This window comes from Notolabrus celidotus, unplaced genomic scaffold (assembly GCF_009762535.1).
Source record: "Notolabrus celidotus isolate fNotCel1 unplaced genomic scaffold, fNotCel1.pri scaffold_233_arrow_ctg1, whole genome shotgun sequence".
In the NCBI taxonomy this organism is placed as follows: Eukaryota; Metazoa; Chordata; class Actinopteri; order Labriformes; family Labridae; genus Notolabrus; species Notolabrus celidotus.
This window is the reverse complement of record NW_023260080.1, coordinates 1-25,523: the sequence shown is the minus strand read 5'-3', so window position 1 is coordinate 25,523 and position 25,523 is coordinate 1. Positions and strand designations below refer to the sequence as shown.

The following is a 25,523-nucleotide window of genomic DNA, read 5'->3' as shown; positions in this document are numbered from 1 at the left end:
TCTGGGCTACGTTGAGTCATTTAGTGCCAAGTATTTTTGTCGATTTTGCTTAATTGACAAATGTTCATCGCAGATAATTTTTTCAGAGGATGACCCAAGTTTGACTTTACGGTCACGTGACTTGAATGAACAACACTATGCCAGTTTGGTAGATGATCCAACATTAACATCATCTTTTGGCATCAAGAGAAGAAGCATACTTAATACTTTGCATCATTTTAATACTGCTGAGAACTATGCTGTTGACATCATGCATGACATTTTGGAAGGGGTTGGTCAATATGAGGTCAGACTTCTTTTTGAATATTTGATAGAACATTTCATCTCCAGAGAAAGCCTGTTAAACAGGATATATGCTTTTAACTATGGCTATTTGGAAAGTAAAAACAAGCCAACACATGTTAACCTCGACTGTGGAGGACATGGATTAGGATTGAATGCTTCACAAACACTTTGTTTACTCACAAATGCACCTTTAATATTTGGTGACCTGGTACCAGAGGAAGATTTGCACTGGCACTTGTTGCTTTTGTTACTGAATATTATTAACATTGTGTTTTCATATTCCATCACTGAGGGAATGACTGTGTATTTGAAGCACCTTATTGTTGAACATCACCAACTCTTCAAAGACTTGTACCCATCAAAAAACTTGCTTCCAAAACATCATTTCATGGTGCACTATCCAAGGTGCATCAGAAAAATTGGACCACTTATTCATATCTGGGCCATGAGGTTTGAAGCAAAACACAAGTTTTTTAAAGATTGTGTGAAGAACTTTAAAAACTTGACTGTATCACTTGCTAACAAACACCAGTTTGCAATAGCATATCACTGGGAATGCTTCTCTTCACAATCAGTCACTTCTGGTCCAGTCAAACTGTGTTTAATTGAAACACTGGAGTTTGCAGAAGATGTAAAAACACATCTAAACATTGATCCACAAACCACTGTTAACCTAACAAAGTGGGTAAAATGTTACGGAGCTGAGTATCATGTAGGACTCTTTGTTTGCACGGGCACTGAGGAAAACTCACCGCTTTTCAGCAAAATAGCCTCAATTGTTTTGCACAATGACAAAGTTGTTTTTGTTTTGATTGAGCATGATACTTTTTTTCATGACCATTTCCATGCTTTTCGGGTGAATGAACAAATACCTAAGAAGGTACTGGTTACAGAAAGAGAAAAGTTGACACATTTCAAGTGTTTTGATGCCCAAATGTCATATGGGTGTGATTCCCAATTGTATATTGTCTCAGAAAATTGTATAATCTGATCTTAATGGGATCAATGTGAAGTTCTTCATTTAAAAAATTTTTTTTTTTTTTATACTTCAAGTCAACGGGTCACCTAACAGTACATGTGAAAATGTTGCACTGAAAACTCACTGTTATTTTAGTCTGAATAATGGCATAATATGTCATTATAATGACATGCAGTGAATGTTTTACCATTTGCACTGTTTTGTAATGTTTTGCACTCAAAGTTGTTTATGTGCCACATGTATTTTTCTAAATAAAAAATGTTTTAACTGTACATTGCCCAGTCATTTTTACATGAAATATATGAATAATTAAAATTTGTGAACTCTAAAAAGGGTTGAAATAAACACATTTGAAGTGTTCCCCCTAACTCTGGTTATGAGTTATTTATGGTATATCTGAATGAACTCACATGTTGTGTTGCATGTACTACAAATGAGATTATAACTTCAACACCTGAGGAGTACATTCTAACTCAGAAAAAGGGGTTCAAGTTTAACTAAAAAAAAATAGTGATTTTCACACTGCTTTTGAGTTTATTCGATGGTCTCACATGTACACTAAAATGTAGTAGTTTTTGACTCCCAGGGAGTTTATTCCAAAATGCAAAATTTGCTGTGTGACAGACAGATCCTGGAGAGAGTTGAAGAACAGACTCTCTCGAACTCCACAGGAGGACAGGACACCAAACGGCCATGAGGACAGACAGGCAGAACCCCAGAAGGGCGAAGGCAGAACTCGTAGTCAGGGACAGAAGGTGTAAGCGTTTTCTTGGAAGCAGCGAGGAGGGATGGTCACGGGCAGGCAGGGTCGGCAACAGGAGATCAGTCCGGAGAAGAACGTTGGAAAGTCTCGCATGAGGTCAAAGAACAATCTGGCAAGGAGTGGAGAGTGGCTGTTGCTTATAAATCAGCTTGATTGCAGATGAGGAGCAGGTGAGTGTGCAGGTGAACTGGGTTGCCTGATGAGGGGGCGTGGCTGGCCAGCAGAGTGGAGCAGAGGCAAGGAGAGTGGACAATTACTGACAGAGGGGAGGAGGTGAGCAGACTGACACAAATACACGGTAACAAATGTATTTTATCCCCCCCCCCGAGAAAAAAAAAACAAATGTACACAGTGGTCTAAATACAAAACAACAGAAGAATTTACTGTATACAGTTACAGTAAATAAAAAAAACTCTGCTGCATCCTCTCTTCTGTTTCGGTCTGGCCACAGCACCCCATCCACATCACAAGCAATGTTTTCCCTGGCCAAGCAGTGGGGGAAATAAAGCTCTGACTGCTAATTGTAAAACTGTGACAGGTGTTTGCCCATGTGAAGAGTCAGTGTGCATAGTAGGGCAATTCACTTTAGATTTTGAATGACACTGTGTTCAGAGATTTTCTTCATGAAAAGTGTGCCAAATGCAGAGAATTGTGTTTAGTGTTTAGAAAAAAGTGTGTATCAGAACTGCAGTTTGAGTGTAAAGCAGGAATTGTGCTTGTAGTTTAGCAGAATTGGTTCAGGGGGTCGGGGCATGGGCTGCATGTTGTGGTTATTGTGTCCTAAGTGCCAATATTTGTGTGTAAACAATTGAGAAAAACTGTAACCAAACCGGAAGAAGTAGGTACCCTCTCAGGACATGACTCGTCGCTGACAGTAGGTGGCGGTATGCTCCGCCATTAACCATGAAGAAGAAGAAGGACAACACTCCCAGACGAACACAAGCAAGGGAACACACCGCCATGTATTGCCAATATTGTGGCAAAGAGTTTCAGGAAAAAACGAACTTCTGTAGTGATTGTGGGAAAAGGCTGCAAGGAGACAGTGACAACACTTACTCGCAACCTTCAAATAAGTTAACACATGTGACGTTAATGTAATGTTTATGTGAGGCTACTTTTGTATGGTGTATTGTGCTTACCAGAGCTAGTTAGTAGACCTCTACTGTGTTGAGGGGCCAGCTGGTGCAGAAAGAGTTTATTTGAATCAGTTCATGTAAACAACTGGTTACCCTCAACAGTTGAGCTGAGGTCAAGGACTATGTTAATTTTGAATGCATTTTCTTTGTCTTTTAGGTGTTGGCAACGGCAGCTGATGTGGAAGGAGCACTGGTGCTTCCTGACTCCCCAAGACTCATTGTCTTAGGTAGTGTATACATTTAAAAAATATATTTTTTAAAGCATTGCAAAGACCATAAATATATAAAGGACATGTATATTAGCTCCACAGTTTAACATGCTGGTATTTTGTATGTGAAAGACAATACAATTTTTTTTTACATAGAAACCCTATGTTAATTTATGTTTAGGTGAAGTTCTCACAGCCACCACTTGGATGCTGAGCATTGAGGGTCAGTTGGTTGTGTCACCACATTCAAATGTCGTCGCTGGAATGGCAGCACTGTTTTCCAGCTACTCCAACTTCAATCTGGTGTACCAGGAGCAAGCATGTGGGACACTGGAATTCATTCAAAGGTAGCTACTGTATGTGCTTGAAGTAGAATTCTGGGAAAACTACCAGAATATTATTTTAATGGGCCAGTTCACCCCAAAATTAAAAAGTCCATAGTTTTCCTTTTACCTGTACTGTTATTTATCAATCTAGATAGTTTTGGTGTGAGTTGCCTAGTTTTGGAGATATCGGCCGTAGAGCCCCATAAAATACATTTGAAAAACTCAACAGTGATGTCTCTTTCCAGAAATCATGACCCAGTTACTCAAAATAATCTGCAGACCTTGTTGTGAGCAGTTTTATGTAGGTAGGAAAGTAGCTCCAGTAAGTAAAAAAGTAGTTCCTACATTATGTATACTTGAAATGTGATTTTGTGATTTCAGATGTTTCATGGGAATTAACCCAACCAGTGGCACCAAGACAGCAAGGCTGCTCAGTAAAAGAAGTGGGAAGGTCCTCGAGAAGAAGTGTAAAGTGGTCAATCCTCATGTCGCCTCTCTCCTCAAGCGGTTAATGGATTTTGAATGGTTTAAAGCCTAAGACATCTACAAAGATGAGTAGTCCTCTCTTCCAACTGTGAATGGCACTTGATCTTAAAGTTGCTCTCAAGTGGTTGCCAGTTTGTTCATTGTCACTAACTTTAGCTAGTTTTTCTGTTTTTCATCACTATCTTACAACTACTGAGATGCTGACACACGTCTCACAAGCCTTCTCAGAAGTGGGAAACATTCCATGCAGACATAAAGAAAACGTTCATTTTTATAATTAATATATATGAATATTTGTCTGCCTAAAACTGTAATCAATATAACCTTTTAATCTTGTATTTACACTTGTTGGTGTTTTTTGGAGCACCTTTTGGTCCATTTGATGGATGGACGCCTTGCACTGGCATTGACCATTGTTCAATATTGTTCAACATTGATGTTATATTAATGTCATCTTGTTCTTTATAGATTTCAACCTCAGTGCCTTATTTCAGACAGGGCCTTTAAAGCTGGGGTTGGTAGTCAGATTTAGAGACACTTTTTGTTATACTGGTTAAAATGATCTTTATGTCCTGATGGCAATCAATACATAATGTGTTGGAGAGGTTTTTGGTTCTGGTGAGAGGTTTCGATGACTCTGTGATTCCCGTTCTCGCGAGACTGGTGTAGATTCAACATGGGGGCGCCCGGTGCTTGTTTTTGAAAACAAACAAATCTCATACACCGTTATTGTAATATAACTTAACTAAAGAATAACTCCGTGAATCAGGACACGTAAAACCAATACTCAACAACCCTGGAGCAGCTGGAGGACTTCATAGATAGTTATTATTACCAACAGGCTGCTGAAATGGGTAAGAAAGGGAAACAAGCGGCTTCTGCCCCTTCAGCAAAACGCCAGCGATCCCCAGACTCCTCACCTAATGTATCTTTCGCCTCCCAATCCGACTCGCCGACCCAAACAGATGCTCCGTCAAACAACCCTGAGGTTAGTGAAACTTTAATCTCGATTAATAACCATCTCTCCTCGATGGACTCGCACATCGCTCTCGTTGAGTTAATGCATAAAGAATTCCAGGAGCTCAAGACCAGTTTAGAATTCTGTTACGAGCAAATTACTAAACTAAACTCAGAGAATAAACAACTTAAAACTGCCGTCCAAACTCTCTCTGCTGATATGTCAGGTATCCAAAGAGCGAATAAGGAACTGAAAGAGACAGTGTTAGAGCTGCAGGGACGATCTATGCGGGATAATTTAATATTCTCTGGCATTCCCCAAACTGCCGGTAACAATCCCGCGGAGTCTGAAGAGGCATTAAAAAACTTCATGGCCTCCAAATTAAAGATCAATGGTGACAAGCTAAAACTAATCACCTTCCACCGCGTCCACCGTCTCGGAGCAGTTAAAAGAGACAACAAACAACCGCGTCCGATCATAGCTAAGTTTGAGCATTATAAACACAGAGAGTTTGTTAAAAAACAAGGTGTACAGCTCAAAGGGACAAACTACGGCATGAACGACCAGTACCCCAAAGAGATCCTGGCTCGGCGTAAAATCCTCTTTCCGATCCGCAAAGAGAACATTGCCAAACAACGGAGAGCCGTGATAGCAGTAGATAAATTATATATATCGATGGCCAGCTGTTCCGGGACCACGAACTGACCCCGTGGTTATTCTAACCTTAACACTCCGGATAGTACCGACAATATATTGATAAATACTCACACCAGTCTCACACGTACCTCCACAACTAATGACCCGACTTTTCCTTTGTTTCTGTTATTTATTTATTTATTGTCTTTCTCACAACCTTTGTATCTTGCACCCTCACATCTGTTCGTTCACCCCCCCCCCCCCTTCTTTTTCTCCCTTTCCCTCTCATTCCTCTATCATCAGACTGCCAGGCTGCCCGCAGCTTCACACAGAGACTCACACACTCACCCTCTCTCACACACACATGCTCACACACTCACTCTCTCACACACATGCTCACACACACACACACACACACACACACACACACACCACACACACACACACACACACCAAGAAGTATCTGGGGACTCCAAAATAATCAACAATGACTAAATTGGTAAGTTGGAATATTTGTGGTATTGGAAATCAGGCTAAAGCAATTCAAATTAAAAACCATCTGAATAAACTACAGGCAGATATCTGCTTGCTTCAGGAAACACATCTTATAGACTCAAGAAATGCAGTTATAAGATCCCCAAATTTCCCACATGCCTTCTGTGCGAATTATAACTCAAGACAGAGAGGAGCTGCAATTCTTATTAATAGTAAATTACAATTCACACACAATACAACCATCTCAGACCCAGAAGGCCGATATGTCATTATCAACATATCCCTCCACAATCACAAGCTAACAATAGCCAGTATATATGGACCAAATCAGGATGACCCAGACTTCTTTCACACATTCTTCTCTCTACTGAACAACTTACCAAGTGCAGACATTATCATTGGTGGTGATTTTAAAACCGTTCTCGATTCTCCTCTAGACAGAACAAGCAAGGGAGGGAAACCCAAAACATCTCAAGCAGCAAGGACCCTAAAACAGTATATGGAGGACTACGGCCTCGGAGATAGCTGGAGGATAAACCATCAGTCAGAAAGAAAGTACACCTTTTTCTCACAAGTACACCACACATTCTCGAGAATCGACTACTTCTTAACTAGTAATTCACTTCAATCAGTCATTACAGAGACACATATACACCCCACAATCATTAGCGATCATGCTGCAGTATCGTTAAATCTAAATATTAATACGCAACAGAAACCCTCCATCAGATGGAGACTCAATACATCATTGTTAAAAGATGATGACTTCAATCAGTTCTTCAACCAAGAATGGTCATTTTTCTTGGAAACAAATGACTCCCCAAACATCTCACCTACACTGCTATGGGAAACCGCCAAAGCGGTACTACATGGTACAATCATTTCATTTTCATCCTACAAAAAGAAGAAAGAAGTACTAAGAGAAAATAATTTACAATCAAAAATAGTAGAAATAGAAACTCTATATGCTGAAAAACCAACAGAAAGCCTTCTTGGTGAGATCAGGAGACTCAAACTGGAGCTAAATGAAATTATCAATAAAAAAACCCACCTTCCAGCTAGAAAGACTAAGACTCAATGACTATCAAAATAGCAACAAATCAACTAAATATCTGGCTAATCTAATCAAACAGAACAAAGAAAAAGCAACCATCTCATGTATCAAAGACTCTACAGGTAAATCTCTCCACAACAACAATGAAATGAATGACGTGTTTAAGGAATTCTATAGAAAACTATACACATCTGACCTCAACCCAAGTGAAGACGGAATTAACTGCTTAACCCAATTAAACTTCCACAGCTCGTAGAAGATCAAGCAAATCATTTAGATAGACCCTTATCTACAGAAGACATTTTTCACGCCATCAATAAAATTCCAAATAATAAAGCTCCTGGTCCTGATGGTTTCCCTATCGAATTCTTCAAGCACTTTTGGGAAACCATATCTCCGCTCTTTATCCGTATGAGTACAGAACTCACAACTTCAGCCATAATTCCTTCAACTATGAACACAGCAATGATAACTGTACTTTTAAAACCAGATAAAGACCCAACTAGCCCATCCAGCTACCGCCCTTTATCACTCATTAACACAGACATTAACATTTTTAGTAAAGTACTCGCATCCAGAATTGAAGGTGTTATCCCATCCCTCATCCACCCCAACCAAACAGGTTTTATTAAAGGACGTCAATCATCTGACAACACCAGGAAGCTATTTAACTTAATGCAATTATCACAACAAGAAGACACAGAAAGTGTAATATTATCATTAGATGCTGAGAAAGCTTTTAACAAAGTCAACTGGACATTCTTATTCCTAGCTCTAAAAAAATTTGGATTCAAAGAGACATTTATAGGATGGATTAGAGCACTTTACACTTCACCAATGGCCACTGTTTCCACTAATGGGTTCATTTCAAAAAACTTCCCCCTGCACAATGGTACTAGACAAGGATGCCCACTCTCTCCTTCCCTCTTTGCACTATTCATCGAACCACTTGCAGCTTCAATCAGAGAAAATAGAAATATAAGAGGTTTCCAAACATCTACAACAGAACATAAAATAATTCTTTACGCAGATGAAGTATTACTCCTATTAAAAGACCCCCAATCCTCCCTCCCAAAATGCTTTAATATAATCGCGTCATTTTCAAAAAAATCCGGATACTCTGTTAACTGGTCTAAGTCCACAATCTTACCAAACAAATTAGAAGAAAAAAAAGTAGCAGCACTAGATTCCAATCACCAACTCAGAACAGGGAATATCAAATACTTGGGCATTAATATCTCCCCCAAACTGTCTGATTTGTTTAATCTAAACTTCTCACCTCTCCTACTAACAGTCGAACAGGACCTACGCCGTTGGTCTAACCTCCCTTTATCACTATTAGAAAGAATATCATCAGTAAAAATGTCCATCCTTCCTAAAATCAATTATTTATTCACAATGATTCCAGTCACACCAAATAACTCCTGGTTCAAATCAATTAACTCGGCAATAACCAAATTCTACTGAAAATATAAAACACCAAGAATAAAACTTACTACTCTCAAAAAACCCAAAGCACAAGGCGGACTTGAATCTCCTGACTTTGAGCTTTACCATCTATCAAGCCAATTGAAATATTTGATACAATGGCACAGCAAATGTAAATCCTCCTCGCCTTCGGAAATCGTGCCTTTTCGTGTGCAACGCGGCCCCTGTTGTCACTAGAGACTCCAAAATCACCACAAACCTTGTACATGTGGTTATGATGAACATACAGCCAGCTCAGACTCCTAGCTCAAAGCATTTCTGAAATTTCACTGAAAATATCTCAAAAAGGCGACTTTTAACCACCTTTTGGTGAACTTTCACACTTAGGAAGGTAGCACCTGTCTGAAAATCACACCACACATTGTACTTATGGTCACGATGAATACTGTACGAGCTCAGCCCTCTATGTCAAAGCCTGTGGGATTTATTAAACAAAAGGTGTCGTCAGGCCTAATCGCCTTTTTCACAAAGTCACCTTTTCGTACACCACACGAACCTGGTTGTCACCAGTGACCCCAAAATCACCACAAACCTTGTACACATGGTCATGATTAACATACAGTCAGCTCAGCCTTGTAGTTCAAAGCATTTCTGAAATTTTGATGAAAAACACAGAAAAAGGTGAGTTTTTACCATTTTTTCAGTGACCTTTGACACTTAGGAAGGTAGCACCTGTCTGAAAAACACACCACCCATTGCACTTATAGTAATGATGAATACTGTGCAAGCTCAGCCCTCTATCTTAAAGCATCTAGGATTTATTCAAGAAAAGGTGTCCTCAGGCCTCCTCGCCTTTTTCGGTAAAGTGTGGAAATCGTGCCTTTTCGTACGCCACGCGGCCCTCGTTGCCACCAGTGACTCCAAAATCACCACAAACCTTGTACATGCACCCATGATGAATATACAGCCAGCTCAGCTTTGTGGCTCAAAGGATTTCTGAAATTTCACTGATAAAAACTCAAAAAGGCGACTTTTCAAAACTTTTTGATGAACTGTCACACTTGGCAAGGTAGCACCTGTCTGAAAATCACAACATGCATTCTAACTATGGTCCTAGTGAATACTGTACGAGCTCAGCCCTCTATCTTAAAGCCTGTGGGATTTATTAAGCAAAATGTGTCCTCGGGCCTAATCGCCTTTTTCACAAAGTCACCTTTTCGTACGCCACGCAGCCCTGGTTGTCACCAGTGACCCCAAAGTCACCACAAACCTTGTACACATGGTCATGATTACCATAAAGTCAGCTCAGCCGTGTAGTTTAAAGCATTTCTGACATTTTTATGAATAACACAGAAAAAGGTGAGTTTTTACCATTTTTTCAGTGACCTTTGACACTTAGGAAGGTAGTACCTGTCTGAAAAACACACCACACATTGCACTTATGGTAATGATGAATACTGTGCAAGCTCAGCCCGCTATCTTAAAGCATCTAGGATTTATTCAAGAAAAGGTGTCCTCAGGCCTCCTCGCCTTTTTCGGTAAAGTGTGGAAATCGTGCCTTTTCGTACGCCACGCGGCCCTCGTTGCCACCAGTGACTCCAAAATCACCACAAACCTTGTACTTGCACCCATGATGAACATACAGCCAGCTCAGCCTCCTAGCTCAAAGTATCTCTGAAATGTCCTTGAAAATATCTCAAAAAGGCGACTTTTAACCACCTTTTGGTGGATTTTCACACCTGGGAAGGTAGCACCTGTCTGAAAATCACACCACACACTCTACCTATGGTCCTTGTGAATACTGTATGAGCTCAGCCCTCTATCTTAAAGCTTGTGGGATTTATTAAACAAAAGGTGTCCTCAGGCCTTCCTCGCCTTTTTCGGTAAAGTGTGGAAATCGTGCCTTTTCGTACGCCACGCTGCGCTCTTTGCCACCAGTGACTCCAAAATCACCACAAACCTTGTACATGCACCCATGATGAATGTACAGCCAGCTCAGCTTTGTGGCTCTAAGGATTTCTGAAATTTCCTTGAAAATATCTCAAAAAGGCGACTTTTAACCACCTTTTGGTGGATTTTCACACCTGGGAAGGTAGCACCTGTCTGAAAATCACACCACACACTCTACCTATGGTCCTTGTGAATACTGTATGAGCTCAGCCCTCTATCTTAAAGCCTGTGGGATTTATTAAACAAAAGGTGTCGTCAGGCCTAATCGCCTTTTTCACAAAGTCACCTTTTCGTACGCCACGCGGCCCTGGTTGTCACCAGTGACCCCAAAATCACCACAAACCTTGTAGATGCACTCATGATGAACACACAGCCAGCTCAGACTCCTAGTTAGAAGCATTTCTGAAATTTTGATGAAAAACACAGAAAAAGGTGAGTTTTTACCATTTTATCAGTGACCTTTGACACTCAGGAAGGTAGCATCTGTCTGTAAATCACACCACACATTACACCTATGGTCCTTGTGAATACTGTGCAAGCTCAGCCCTCTATCTTAAAGCATCTAGGATTTATTCAAGAAAAGGTGTCCTCAGGCCTCCTCGCCTTTTTCGGTAAAGTGTGGAAATCGTGCCTTTTCGTACGCCATGCGTCCCTCGTTGCCACCAGTGACTCCAAAATCACCACAAACCTTGTAGATGCACCCATGATGAATATACAGCCAGCTCAGCTTTGTGGCTCAAAGGATTTCTGAAATTTCACTGATAAAAACTCAAAAAGGCGACTTTTCAAAACTTTTTGATGAACTTTCACACTTGGCAAGGTAGCACCTGTCTGAAAATCACACCGCACACTCTACCTATGGTCCTTGTGAATACTGTATGAGCTCAGCCCTCTATCTTAAAGCTTGTGGGATTTATTAAACAAAAGTTGTTGTCTGGCCTAATCGCCTTTTTCACAAAGTCACCTTTTCGTAGACCACGTGGCCCTGGTTGTCACCAGTGACCCCAAAATCACCACAAACCTTGTAGATGCACTCATGATGAACACACAGCCAGCTCAGCTTCCTAGTTAGAAGCATTTCTGAAATTTTGATGAAAAACACAGAAAAAGGTGAGTTTTTACCATTTTTTCAGTGACCTTTGACACTCAGGAATGTAGCACCTGTCTGAAAAACACACCAGACATTGCACTTATAGTAATGATGAATACTGTGCAAGCTCAGCCCTCTATCTTAAAGCATCTAGGATTTATTCAAGAAAAGGTGTCCTCAGGCCTCCTCGCCTTTTTCTGTAAAGTGTAGAAATCGTGCCTTTTCGTACGCCACACGGCCCTCGTTACCACCAGTGACTCCAAAATCACCACAAACCTTGTACTTGCACCCATGATGAACATAGAGCACGCTCAGCCTCCTAGCTCAAAGGATTTTTGAAATTTCCTTGAAAATATCTCAAAAAGGCGACTTTTAACCACCTTTTGGTGGATTTTCACACCTGGGAAGGTAGCACCTGTCTGAAAATCACACCACACACTCTACCTATGGTCCTTGTGAATACTGTATGAGCTCAGCCCTCTATCTTAAAGCTTGTGGGATTTATTAAACAAAAGGTGTCCTCAGGCCTTCCTCGCCTTTTTCGGTAAAGTGTGGAAATCGTGCCTTTTCGTACGCCACGCTGCGCTCTTTGCCACCAGTGACTCCAAAATCACCACAAACCTTGTACATGCACCCATGATGAATGTACAGCCAGCTCAGCTTTGTGGCTCTAAGGATTTCTGAAATTTCCTTGAAAATATCTCAAAAAGGCGACTTTTAACCACCTTTTGGTGGATTTTCACACCTGGGAAGGTAGCACCTGTCTGAAAATCACACCACACACTCTACCTATGGTCCTTGTGAATACTGTATGAGCTCAGCCCTCTATCTTAAAGCCTGTGGGATTTATTAAACAAAAGGTGTCGTCAGGCCTAATCGCCTTTTTCACAAAGTCACCTTTTCGTACGCCACGCGGCCCTGGTTGTCACCAGTGACCCCAAAATCACCACAAACCTTGTAGATGCACTCATGATGAACACACAGCCAGCTCAGACTCCTAGTTAGAAGCATTTCTGAAATTTTGATGAAAAACACAGAAAAAGGTGAGTTTTTACCATTTTATCAGTGACCTTTGACACTCAGGAAGGTAGCATCTGTCTGTAAATCACACCACACATTACACCTATGGTCCTTGTGAATACTGTGCAAGCTCAGCCCTCTATCTTAAAGCATCTAGGATTTATTCAAGAAAAGGTGTCCTCAGGCCTCCTCGCCTTTTTCGGTAAAGTGTGGAAATCGTGCCTTTTCGTACGCCATGCGTCCCTCGTTGCCACCAGTGACTCCAAAATCACCACAAACCTTGTAGATGCACCCATGATGAATATACAGCCAGCTCAGCTTTGTGGCTCAAAGGATTTCTGAAATTTCACTGATAAAAACTCAAAAAGGCGACTTTTCAAAACTTTTTGATGAACTTTCACACTTGGCAAGGTAGCACCTGTCTGAAAATCACACCGCACACTCTACCTATGGTCCTTGTGAATACTGTATGAGCTCAGCCCTCTATCTTAAAGCTTGTGGGATTTATTAAACAAAAGTTGTTGTCTGGCCTAATCGCCTTTTTCACAAAGTCACCTTTTCGTAGACCACGTGGCCCTGGTTGTCACCAGTGACCCCAAAATCACCACAAACCTTGTAGATGCACTCATGATGAACACACAGCCAGCTCAGCTTCCTAGTTAGAAGCATTTCTGAAATTTTGATGAAAAACACAGAAAAAGGTGAGTTTTTACCATTTTTTCAGTGACCTTTGACACTCAGGAATGTAGCACCTGTCTGAAAAACACACCAGACATTGCACTTATAGTAATGATGAATACTGTGCAAGCTCAGCCCTCTATCTTAAAGCATCTAGGATTTATTCAAGAAAAGGTGTCCTCAGGCCTCCTCGCCTTTTTCTGTAAAGTGTAGAAATCGTGCCTTTTCGTACGCCACACGGCCCTCGTTACCACCAGTGACTCCAAAATCACCACAAACCTTGTACTTGCACCCATGATGAACATAGAGCACGCTCAGCCTCCTAGCTCAAAGGATTTTTGAAATTTCCTTGAAAATATCTCAAAAAGGCGACTTTTAACCACCTTTTGGTGGATTTTCACACCTGGGAAGGTAGCACCTGTCTGAAAATCACACCACACACTCTACCTATGGTCCTTGTGAATACTGTATGAGCTCAGCCCTCTATCTTAAAACTTGTGGGATTTATTAAACTAAAGTTGTCGTCAGGCCTAATCGCCTTTTTCACAAAGTCACCTTTTCGTACACTACGCGGCCCTGGTTGTCACCAGTGACCCCAAAATCACCACAAACCTTGTAGATGCACTCATGATGAACACACAGCCAGCTCACACTCCTAGTTCAAAGCATTTCTGAAATTTTGATGAAAAACACAGAAAAAGGTGAGTTTTTACCATTTTTTCAGTGACCTTTGACACTTAGGAAGGTAGCACCTTTTTGGAAATCACACCACACATTGCACCTATGGTCCTTGTGAATACTGTGTAAGCTCAGCCCTCTATCTTAAAGCATCTAGGATTTATTCAAGAAAAGTTGTCCTCAGGCCTCCTCGCCTTTTTCGGTAAAGTGTGGAAATCGTGCCTTTTTGTACGCCACGCGGCCCTCGTTACCATCATTGACTCCAAAATCACCACAAACCTTGTACTTGCACCCATGATGAATATACAGCCAGCTCAGCTTTGTGGCTCAAAGGATTTCTGAAATTTCACTGATAAAAACTCAAAAAGACGACTTTTCAAAACTTTTTGATGAACTTTCACACTTGGCAAGGTAGCACCTGTCTGAAAACGACAACATGCATTCTAACTATGGTCCTAGTGAATACTGTACGAGCTCAGCCCTCTATCTTAAAGCCTGTGGGATTTATTAAGCAAAATGTGTCCTCAGGCCTAATCGCCTTTTTCACAAAGTCACCTTTTCGTACACCACGCGGCCCTGGTTGTCACCAGTGACCCCAAAATCACCACAAACCTTGTACTTGCACCAATGATGAACATACAGCCAGCTCAGCCTCCTAGCTCAAAGGATTTGTGAAATTTACTTGAAAATATCTCAAAAAGGCGACTTTTAACCACCTTTTGGTGGATTTTCACACCTGGGAAGGTAGCACCTGTCTGAAAATCACACCACACACTCTACCTATGGTCCTTGTGAATACTGTATGAGCTCAGCCCTCTATCTTAAAACTTGTGGGATTTATTAAACTAAAGTTGTCGTCAGGCCTAATCGCCTTTTTCACAAAGTCACCTTTTCGTACACCACGCGGCCCTGGTTGTCACCAGTGACCCCAAAATCACCACAAACCTTGTAGATGCACTCATGATGAACACACAGCCAGCTCACACTCCTAGTTCAAAGCATTTCTGAAATTTTGATGAAAAACACAGAAAAAGGTGAGTTTTTACCATTTTTTCAGTGACCTTTGACACTTAGGAAGGTAGCACCTTTCTGGAAATCACACCACACATTGCACCTATGGTCCTTGTGAATACTGTGTAAGCTCAGCCCTCTATCTTAAAGCATCTAGGATTTATTCAAGAAAAGGTGTCCTCAGGCATCCCCGCCTTTTTCGGTAAAGTGTGGAAATCGTGCCTTTTCGTACGCCATGGGGCCCTCGTTGCCATCAGTGACTCCAAAATCACCACAAACCTTGTACATGCACCCATGATGAACATACAGCCAGCCCAGCTTTGTGGCTCAAAGGATTTCTGAAATTTCCTTGAAAATATCTCAAAAAGGCGACTTTCAACCACCTTTTGGTGGATTTTCACACCTGGGAAGGTAGCACCTGTCTGAAAATCACACCACACACTCTACCTATGGTCCTTGTGAATACTGTATGAGCTCAGCCCTCTATCTTAAAGCTTGTGGGATTTATTAAACAAAAGTTGTTGTCTGGCCTAATCGCCTTTTTCACAAAGTCACCTTTTCGTACACCACGCGGCCCTGGTTTTCACCAGTGACCCCAAAATCACCACAAACCTTGTAGATGCACTCATGATGAACACACAGCCAGCTCAGCCTCCTAGCTCAAAGCATTTCTAAAATTTTGATGAAAAACACAGAAAAAGGTGAGTTTTTACCATTTTTTCAGTGACCTTTGACACTCAGGAATTGTAGCACCTGTCTGAAAAACACACCACACATTGCACTTATAGTAATGATGAATACTGTGCAAGCTCAGCCCTCTATCTTAAAGCATCTAGGATTTATTCAAGAAAAGGTGTCCTCAGGCCTCCTCGCCTTTTTCGGTAAAGTGTGGAAATCGTGCCTTTTCGTACGCCACGCGGCCCTCGTTGCCACCAGTGATTCCAAAATCACCACAAACCTTGTACATGTACCCATGATGAACATACAGCCAGCTCAGCCTCCTAGCTCAAAGGACTTCTGAAATTTCACTGATAAAAATTTAAAAAGGGGACTTTTCAAAACTTTTTGATGAACTTTCACACTTGGCAAGGTAGCACCTGTCTGAAAATCACACCATGCATTCTAACTATGGTCATAGTGAATACTGTAAGAGCTCAGCCTTCTATCTTAAAGCCTGTGGGATTTATTAAGCAAAATGTGTCCTCAGGCCTAATCGCCTTTTTCACAAAGTCACCTTTTCGTACACCACGTGGCCCTGGTTGTCACCAGTGACCCCAAAATCACCACAAACCTTGTACTTGCACCCATGATGAACATACAGCCAGCTCAGCCTCCTAGTTCAAAGCATTTCTGAAATTTTGATGAAAAACTCAGAAAAAGGTGAGTTTTTACCATTTTTTCAGTGACCTTTGACAATTAGGAAGGTAGCATCTGTCTGTAAATCACACCACACATTGCACCTATGGCCCTTGTGAATACTGTGCAAGCTCAGCCCTCTATCTTAAAGCATCTAGGATTAATTCAAGAAAAGGTGTCCTCAGGCCTCCTCGCCTTTTTCGGTAAAGTGTGGGAATCGTGCCTTTTCGTACGCCACGCGGCCCTCGTTACCACCAGTGACTCCAAAATCACCACAAACCTTGTACTTGCACCCATGATGAACATACAGCCAGCTCAGCCTCCTAGCTCAAAGGATTTTTGAAATTTCCTTGAAAATATCTCAAAAAGGCGACTTTTAACCACCTTTTGGTGGATTTTCACACCTGGGAAGGTAGCACCTGTCTGAAAATCACACCACACACTCTACCTATGGTCCTTGTGAATACTGTATGAGCTCAGCCCTCTATCTTCAAGCTTGTGGGATTTATTAAACAAAAGTTGTCGTCTGGCCTAATCGCCTTTTTCACAAAGTCACCTTTTCGTACGCCATGTGGCCCTGGTTGTCACCAGTGACCCCAAAATCACCACAAACCTTGTAGATGCACTCATGATGAACACATAGCCAGCTCAGCCTCCTAGATCAAAGCATTTCTGAAATTTTGATGAAAAACACAGAAAAAGGTGAGTTTTTACCATTTTTTCAGTGACCTTTGACACTTAGGAAGGTAGCATCTGTCTGGAAATCACACCACACATTGCACCTATGGTCCTTGTGAATACTGTGCAAGCTCAGCCCTCTATCTTAAAGCATCTAGGATTTATTCAAGAAAAGGTGTCCTCAGGCCTCCTCGCCTTTTTCGGTAAAGTGTGGAAATTGTGCCTTTTCGTACGCCACGCGGCCCTCGTTGCCACCAGTGACTCCAAAATCACCACAAACCTTGTACATGCACCCATGATGAATATACAGCCAGCTCAGCCTCCTAGCTCAGAGGATTTTTGAAATTTACTTGAAAATATCTCAAAAAGGCGACTTTTTACCACTTTTTGGTGGATTTTCACACCTGGGAAGGTAGCACCTGTCTGAAAATCACACCACACACTCTACCTATGGTCCTTGTGAATACTGTATGAGCTCAGCTCTCTATCTTAAAGCCTGTGGGATTTATTAAGCAAAATGTGTCGTCAGGCCTAATCGCCTTTTTCACAAAGTCACCTTTTCGTACACCACGCGGCCCTGGTTGTCACCAGTGACCCCAAAATCACCACAAACCTTGTAGATGCACTCATGATGAACACACAGCCAGCTAAGACTCCTAGTTCAAAGCATTTCTGAACTTTTGATGAAAAACACAGAAAAAGGTGAGTTTTTACCATTTTTTCAGTGACCTTTGACATTTAGGAAGGTAGCATCTGTCTGTAAATCACACCACACATTACACCTATGGTCCTTGTGAATACTGTACAAGCTCAGCCCTCTATCTTAAAGCATCTAGGATTTATTCAAGAAAAGGTGTCCTCAGGCCTCCTCGCCTTTTTCGGTAAAGTGTGGAAATCGTGCCTTTTCGTACGCCACGCGGCCCTCGTTGCCACCAGTGACTCCAAAATCACCACAAACCTTGTACTTGCACCCATGATGAATATACAGCCAGCCCAGCTTTGTGGCTCAAAGGATTTCTGAAATTTCACTGATAAAAACTCAAAAAGGCGACTTTTCAAAACTTTTTGATGAACTTTCACACTTGGCAAGGTAGCACCTGTCTGAAAATGACAACATGCATTCTAACTATGGTCCTAGTGAATACTGTACGAGCTCAGCCCTCTATCTTAAAGCCTGTGGGATTTATTAAGCAAAATGTGTCGTCAGGCCTAATCGCCTTTTTCACAAAGTCACCTTTTCGTACGCCACGCGGCCCTGGTTGTCACCAGTGACCCCAAAATCACCACAAACCTTGTAGATGCACTCATGATGAACACACAGCCCGCTAAGACTCCTAGTTCAAAGCATTTCTGAAATTTGGATGAAAAACACAGCAAAAAAGGTGAGTTTTTACCATTTTTTCAGTGACCTTTGACACTTAGGAAGGTAGCACCTGTCTGAAAAACACACCACACATTGCACTTATAGTAATGATGAATACTGTGCAAGCTCAGCCCTCTATCTTAAAGCTGGAGTAGGACATGTTATTTTGATACATTTTTCTCAATCACGAGCAAAAAGCGATGTATACATCGACAGGGAGTAATACACAAAGGGATCTAACACTTAGATGAGAAATCTCAGTTGTCTGTAGCTGTGTCTCAATTCAGGGTCTGCATCCTCCTGAGGCTGCATTTTGAAGGCCGATTACGTCACAACGCTGCGCGAAGGCTGTCCCATTTTGAAGGCTCCTTTAAAAACACCCGGATGCAGCCCACAAATGCGGCCTTCTTTTCCCTGTTCTAGAAGGACACATCGCTACTATCCTTCGCGGCCCCATATATCCCAAGATCCTTTGCGCGCTGCTCATTCATGAAAATTACTATCCAATATCGCGGCACCTAGCGGGGAAGAGAGAGACGGAGTGGAATTCACTTTTAAATGCAAGTATTTGGATTTTACTCTTTTGAACATCCAACACCAGATATGTGAAGCTTCAAGGGACCTTAAAACCTTAATATTTCTGTTAAAATACGTGACGTTAGTAATGCTTACATGTAGCCACGGGACTAGACTGTTATACTTTATATCACGTATAAATGGACTAAGATGACCACATTCAGATGAGGTTGTGAGCCCTGCGTTATTTCCAGACTTTAAAACTAAAGTAGGTAAACGTTTGCATTGAATACAGAGCTGACTTCAGGATTATTATAATATTTATTATTAAAGTTATTTCACCATATAAGAATCCTTGTGTCTATTGACATGACAAAACATGCTTTAGCATTTCTTTTGTTTTTAGGGAGCAAGGATCAAACCGGATCAAACCGAGAGATTCATAAACCTGAGGGATCAGAACGATCATTACCGGTGTAAACCATTCAGCCACTGTTAGATGGAGGTTAGTCAATAATTATGGAAACACTTTATAATAATGGAACAGTTTTCTTAGTGAAATAATGCTGAAGTCATGTTGAAGTAATGCATGACTCATGATGAACTTCTGTATGAATTAATAATGAATTCCTGTTGTTCACCATGAACTAATGATATGGTCTGACTTCATGTAATGACAACGTGTTTAATACATCATTAGTTAAGGTATGGTAATTAACAATTACTTCATACATCAGTTCAGATTTCACCAAATTTGCTGGACATACAAGTTTTTATTTTTAGGATGATTGAATATGAACAGCCTCTCAGGCTGAATTTTAAAATGTCATATTTCTGAGAACATACTGAATGGTGTGTGTATCTATCTATCTATCTATCTATCTATCTATCTATCTATCTATCTATCTATCTATCTATATATATACAGTATATGTATATATACAGTATTTACACACATATGTGTGTTTATTTAACAACATGTGTCTTGGCCAGCAGGCTAAAACAAATGGGACAACCTGAAAATAAAATACAATGTATACAGACATGGATGATGATATTGAAGCTACTATGTTTTTTAAGATGTTTTTTTTTTTCAGAGCTGGCAAAGAGAAAATCAACAGAACACTTCTGAAAAGGTGTATGACAACATTCACATCACATAGTCATATTTTCAAATCTCCTGTCAGCTTTTAGCACTGACTTAATGTAGCATCTACGTACAAATGACAGTTTGTACATCAAAAAGTTACCCAAAAACTTGTGCAACGTGTGTTCCCTGACCAGCTTGCCACCGGGCCCAACAACTTTTCTAGGGGAAACCCTGATGTTGTTTTACTGTATTTGTTTTTACCATGCAAGTTAATAATCACTGCTGAAAATGACAGCTGTTGACGTGATTTATTTGTATACAAGATTGTTTACGTGTTTATGTTATTATTGTCTCCGCTCCTGGTGGAGGGGTCCAGCAGCACTGCCAGAGACTCTCTGCTCAGCCTGAAGTCTGGCCTGGTGTCACCCTGCCCAAAACATGTGTCCAGTACAAGAACAGCCAGGTTGATCCTGCAGTACAGGTGTCTGGTCTGGATTAGGAAAAGAGGAGAAAAACAGGAGAAGAAAAATGGTTCATTAAACAATAGCTTCATAATTTAAGTTAATAAATTAATTCTAGTTAATTTTAGAGCTTTGATAGATAATGCTAAATCTGTCTATCTATCCACTTACAGTCAATCTAGTCTTCTCAATCTGGTTTTGATGATTCATGACACATTTTAATATTAAATTAAGGTCAGGGTTACTTAACTATGAATCAATTGTCAAAGTTAAACCATATGCCAAGCTATAGTTTTTATGCCTAGCTTTAAAGTCACTTCACGGTAATTAACGTAATGTATAGGTATATTAATTACTCCTGACTGTTAACTAGCTAATGATAATATTACTGTTAACTAGCTAATGATAATATCACTGTTAACTAGCTAATGATGATATTACTGTTAACTAGCTAATGATAATATCACTGTTAACTAGCTAATGATGATATTACTGTGGGTTTAAATAACAGATTTACCTCTACGGTCCTCTCTCAGCCAGAGATACACCAGCCGACGGAGGCGTTTCTCCTCTTCTTCCAGCATAAAATTAAAAATAAATAAATAAAAGTAACAGCTCTGGCTCCATAAATTTTCTCTCTTTCTTTCATTCTTTCTTTCGTGGGCCTGGACAGCAGAAACCTTGACGTAAAGGTGAGGGCGTGAACAATTGGTGACGCAACCCGGAAATCCTCCGAAGGCCAGACCGTCTCATTTCACAACAGTTAATGCGGCCCTCGAACGTGCCTCCGAAGGACTCACCTCCGCAGACCTGCGTCCTCCGAAGGATGCAGCCCCTGAATTGAGACACAGCTCATGACTCCCTGGTGGGACACTTAATATGCTGTCTGTATTTAGGTAGTTCGTGGGTTAAATTTGCTCTGTTAAAATCCCAGAGAATGATGAGCAGAGAGTCAGGATGTTTTTTCTCCACGTCTGTAATCTGGTCAGCCAGGTGCTGTAAGGCCTCCGTTGCCTTGCCCCGGCGCCGGCGTCTCCGGCAAAGACCATAGAGAGCTGCGGCTCCACCAGCAAGAATCTCCGCGAAACTTCTAGGTTCAATGAAAACCGGTGTAAAAAGTTCAGCAGGACTGTTCAATGTTAATAAGTTAAAAAGATAACTGGTAAAAGAAACCAGAGAATAAAACTACAAAAAAAGAGAAAAACTCAACATGTACAAGAGAGCGCAGTACCAGGGCGACCATCCGTGGCGCCATCTTGGCCCTGTCAGGTTTTTGAAGAACTATTACTTAGTAGCTTGTGGGTGTTTTTTAAATGTATCTTTTTATATAGGAAGGGTTAACATGCTGACACAACATGCCATGTGTTGGAACAGACAGAAGAGGGACAACCTTCATCAAGCCTTAACCCACAGATACATCAAAGTAAGGAGAACTTAACAAAGCCTTCAGTATATACAGATATCTTTTTCAGTATCCACATTCTCATAGAGTGGATATATATGATTGTTAGACTTTCTGTAGAAGACAATCAGAAGACATCCAATGTCAAATACAAAAGTATTATAGTTATCTTCCATGTATTGTGTTGCATGAGCTCTTATGTGTGATACTTTTCTGTTCAAAAGGTCACAGAGAGGGCAAAGGAGGAAGCTGCCAGCCTCTGCAGCATCCAGAATGAGCACAAGCTGGATGAGGAGACCACACAACAGTTCCAGACCCAACTCGATCGAGGCATGATGGCTGTCTAACATGAGTCTGGTCCTGCTGGAGGTTTCTGCCTGTTAAAAAGGAAGTTTTTCCTCACCACTGTAACTAGCTAAATACTGCGATGTGCAACGCTCATGATGGGTTAAGGTGGGGTCAGACTGAGTCTTATCCTGTCTTGGTGTTGGGTCTCTGTTCATAATTTGACAGAGTGGTCTAGACCTCCTATGTTTGTAAAAAAGTCTTGAGATAACATTTGTTGTGATTTGGTGCTATACAAATAAAGATTGATTGATACAGATACAACATTCACAGGACATTAATGTCCTCTCACACATACAGAAGATCTTTTAATGCCTGGATCTCTATTAAAAAAAAAAAAAAAAAAAAAAAAAAAAAAGGAAAAAAAAAAAAAAAAAAAACTTTAGGTAAAAGCCATATTTAAAACTTAAAAAAATCATTTCTGCACTCCATATTTTCTTTTTCTTTTTTTAGACAGAGTCCATGCACCTGGATGTACTGAAGACCTGAGGGCTGATATTGAAAACATCACAGCAACACTTTTGCACAAGAAGCAAGATCTGATTGTCAGCATGGTTTGTAGTCCAGAGTTATTTATGTTACGGTTTACAAAAACAACTTTATGATATTGTTATGTGTCTGCCAGCCACATGACATGAAGGACAGAGGTCACAGACAGGGACACTAACAAAAAGAAACTTCAAACCCTCAAATACAAACAAATGTAAGGCCTTTGGGGTTTAAAAGGTGGAGTGGAGGTGTAAAGCTCCACAGCCACCCACTAATACTACAAAGATTAGACAAACTAAGGAACAGGCCTAAACCAACTGTAATCTGAAAAAACTCTCCTGAGAGATCAATCCTCTTTTTAATGATCCTTTAGTCACCCTCCTTCCCTCCACAATCATACACACTCTCTCACAACACACTCTTCAAACAAACCCAGAGAAAACAACTGAAGGTGTTGTCTTCTCTGTTGCACACACCTAACTGAGGGAAAGGAGCTCCTTTTATTGAGCAGCCAGGCTGATGAGCTCAAGCTGGGTACAATGAGGGCAGGTGCTCTCAATGATGGGCTCGTTAGGAGCCCTGGAGGTCACAGACTACCTCCATCTGTAACAATACAGTGACACTGTTTTCATTTTGTCTCATTTTTTCACATAGTAACAGGGTCAGACAAAGAAAGAAAAAAACAATGACAGAGCTCAAGAAGAAGCTTTGAGAAAAAGTCTTGGAATACAACATCCTGGTGGAAGGAGATCAAATTGACGAGGAGTTGGCTTGCAGTCTCACAGAGGGCTATGTCCTTCCATTGGAGAGACATGAAGATGGTATTATAATTGTTAGAGTGGCACAGTTGTCTTTTAATTTTTGAACATAGTTTATGATCATGATACTTCTGACCAGACATGATGTCTCCAAATTCATGGAGTATCTACTCGGTCACCTCTCATATAATCTCCTTTTACAGATTCCACATACAAATGTATGGTATGTTACTTGAGGTCTGGATTTTAAGATTGGGAGTGTGCTGGTTGTCATTTGTAGTACGTTTGTAGTCTGAATATTATTGACCAATCAGGTATCAGCAGGGCTTCAGTGTGTGCAGGAATGTATGGAGGATAAAAGAGGACAATTGGTCTAATGGCAAACTGTCTGTCTGTGGTAATCCCTCATTTATCTAACTCTAGAAACATGTCAACATGATAGTGCAGCTAACAATGTGTTCAGAATCAAATGTTAGCCTTTAGATACCCCAACGTCCCAGAATGCATCAGAAATGATGGATCTCACCTCCATTCAACAAAAACTTTTGAAAACTTGTTTTCTTCTAATTGAAGAAAACAAATGTAATGTCATTTTTGCAAACTAGAAAAGCTGTTAACTCATACAAATTATTGTGCAGTACAAATTCAACACATAAATACTCATGCCTAACCCTCTGTTCCTTTCCTCTTCTTAATTCAACTTCAGGCTGAAGAGGTCTGTCTTTGACCAGGTCATGCTGGTCAGACGCTTGGAGGAGGAGCAGATCATCCTTGTGTGTCTCAACACATCAAGTACCTTCTTAGGGACATGCAAGAACTTGAGGAAGTCAAAGAACAGACTTTGGAGAGCATCAAAACCAGCAGTACGTACAAGACCTTCACATTTCAAAATGTTCATCCACTATTATCAAATTGTCTTACATCGGTAGATGTCATCTGATGTCCTTGAGACACCTTGTTCTCAGAACAGAAAATGCAACCTCTTACTGTATTATTTATTTAAGATTGACGAAGAACTCTATTTTGAACATAAACTTTGACTTTTAGAGTTTTCTTCTATTTCTGGGCCAGTAATCATTGCTGTCTGATATTGAAACTAATTCTTTTTTTAGTGGTGGTCACTGTAGCTGCAGCTGTGGTGGAGCCCCTTAGTTTAAACATAAGATGAGTTCTCTATGTGCTGGAAAAATTCATTGTTGAAAAGATAGTGTGGGCATGTTTTTCTGTTTCTGACATTTAGTATTTAGACAGTGGTTAAAACGTGGGGCTGCATCACTTTGTTTGTTCTGAGGGTTATAACTCCTCAGCAGAACACGGATTAAGAAAGTACTTCAACATTTCTGGAAACAGCTGTTAAAAAGTTGTTCAACGAGGGTGTGACATTATTTTTTTTATCTTTTCCCAACAAAATTTCCTCTACAGATTTCATTGACCTGACAGAGGATGCTTCACATGGGCTCATCAGTGTCCTCAATCGCAGGCTGCACTTACTCAGATGTCAACACAAAAAAGCAGTGCATGCATACAGCAGTGTAGCTGCTGTGGACTCTGATTTACTCTCCATACCAGAGGACAGTGAGCAGTGGTATAACAATGGCCTGATCCAGAGGAAGACGATGTGTAAGGCACAGAACACAAGGAAACACTCACTGCTACCTGCTACCAATTTCATATTTCTTTACTTTCTTTATTTCTCTCTTGATTTAGATAATTATACTTTCTGTTGTTTAATTCTTATTTTTGTGGATTAGTGAAGAAACATATTTTCTACATCAATTGTAGGTTTTGCTTTATTCTATCTTGTTCATTTAAGGGTTGTGTGTTTTGGCAGCAGATGTCTGATCTGCCCAAGTTATTTGGGGGCTGCCATCCATATCGCTTAA

General features: G+C 40.7%; 1 long non-coding RNA gene across 2 annotated transcripts; it reads left to right on the top strand.

The window, feature by feature from the left end:
* Window positions 1–22,869: 22,869 nt before the first annotated feature.
* Window positions 22,870–25,230, top strand: LOC117809120. Of its 2 annotated transcripts, none has more exons than XR_004630439.1 (3): window positions 22,870–22,947; window positions 24,347–24,503; window positions 25,063–25,230. It is a non-coding gene; the product is annotated as an uncharacterized LOC117809120 (long non-coding RNA). The 2 variants fall into 2 exon arrangements; XR_004630440.1 differs by lacking the exon at window positions 22,870–22,947 and adding an exon at window positions 23,540–23,703.
* The last annotated feature ends 293 nt before the right edge of the window (window positions 25,231–25,523 follow it).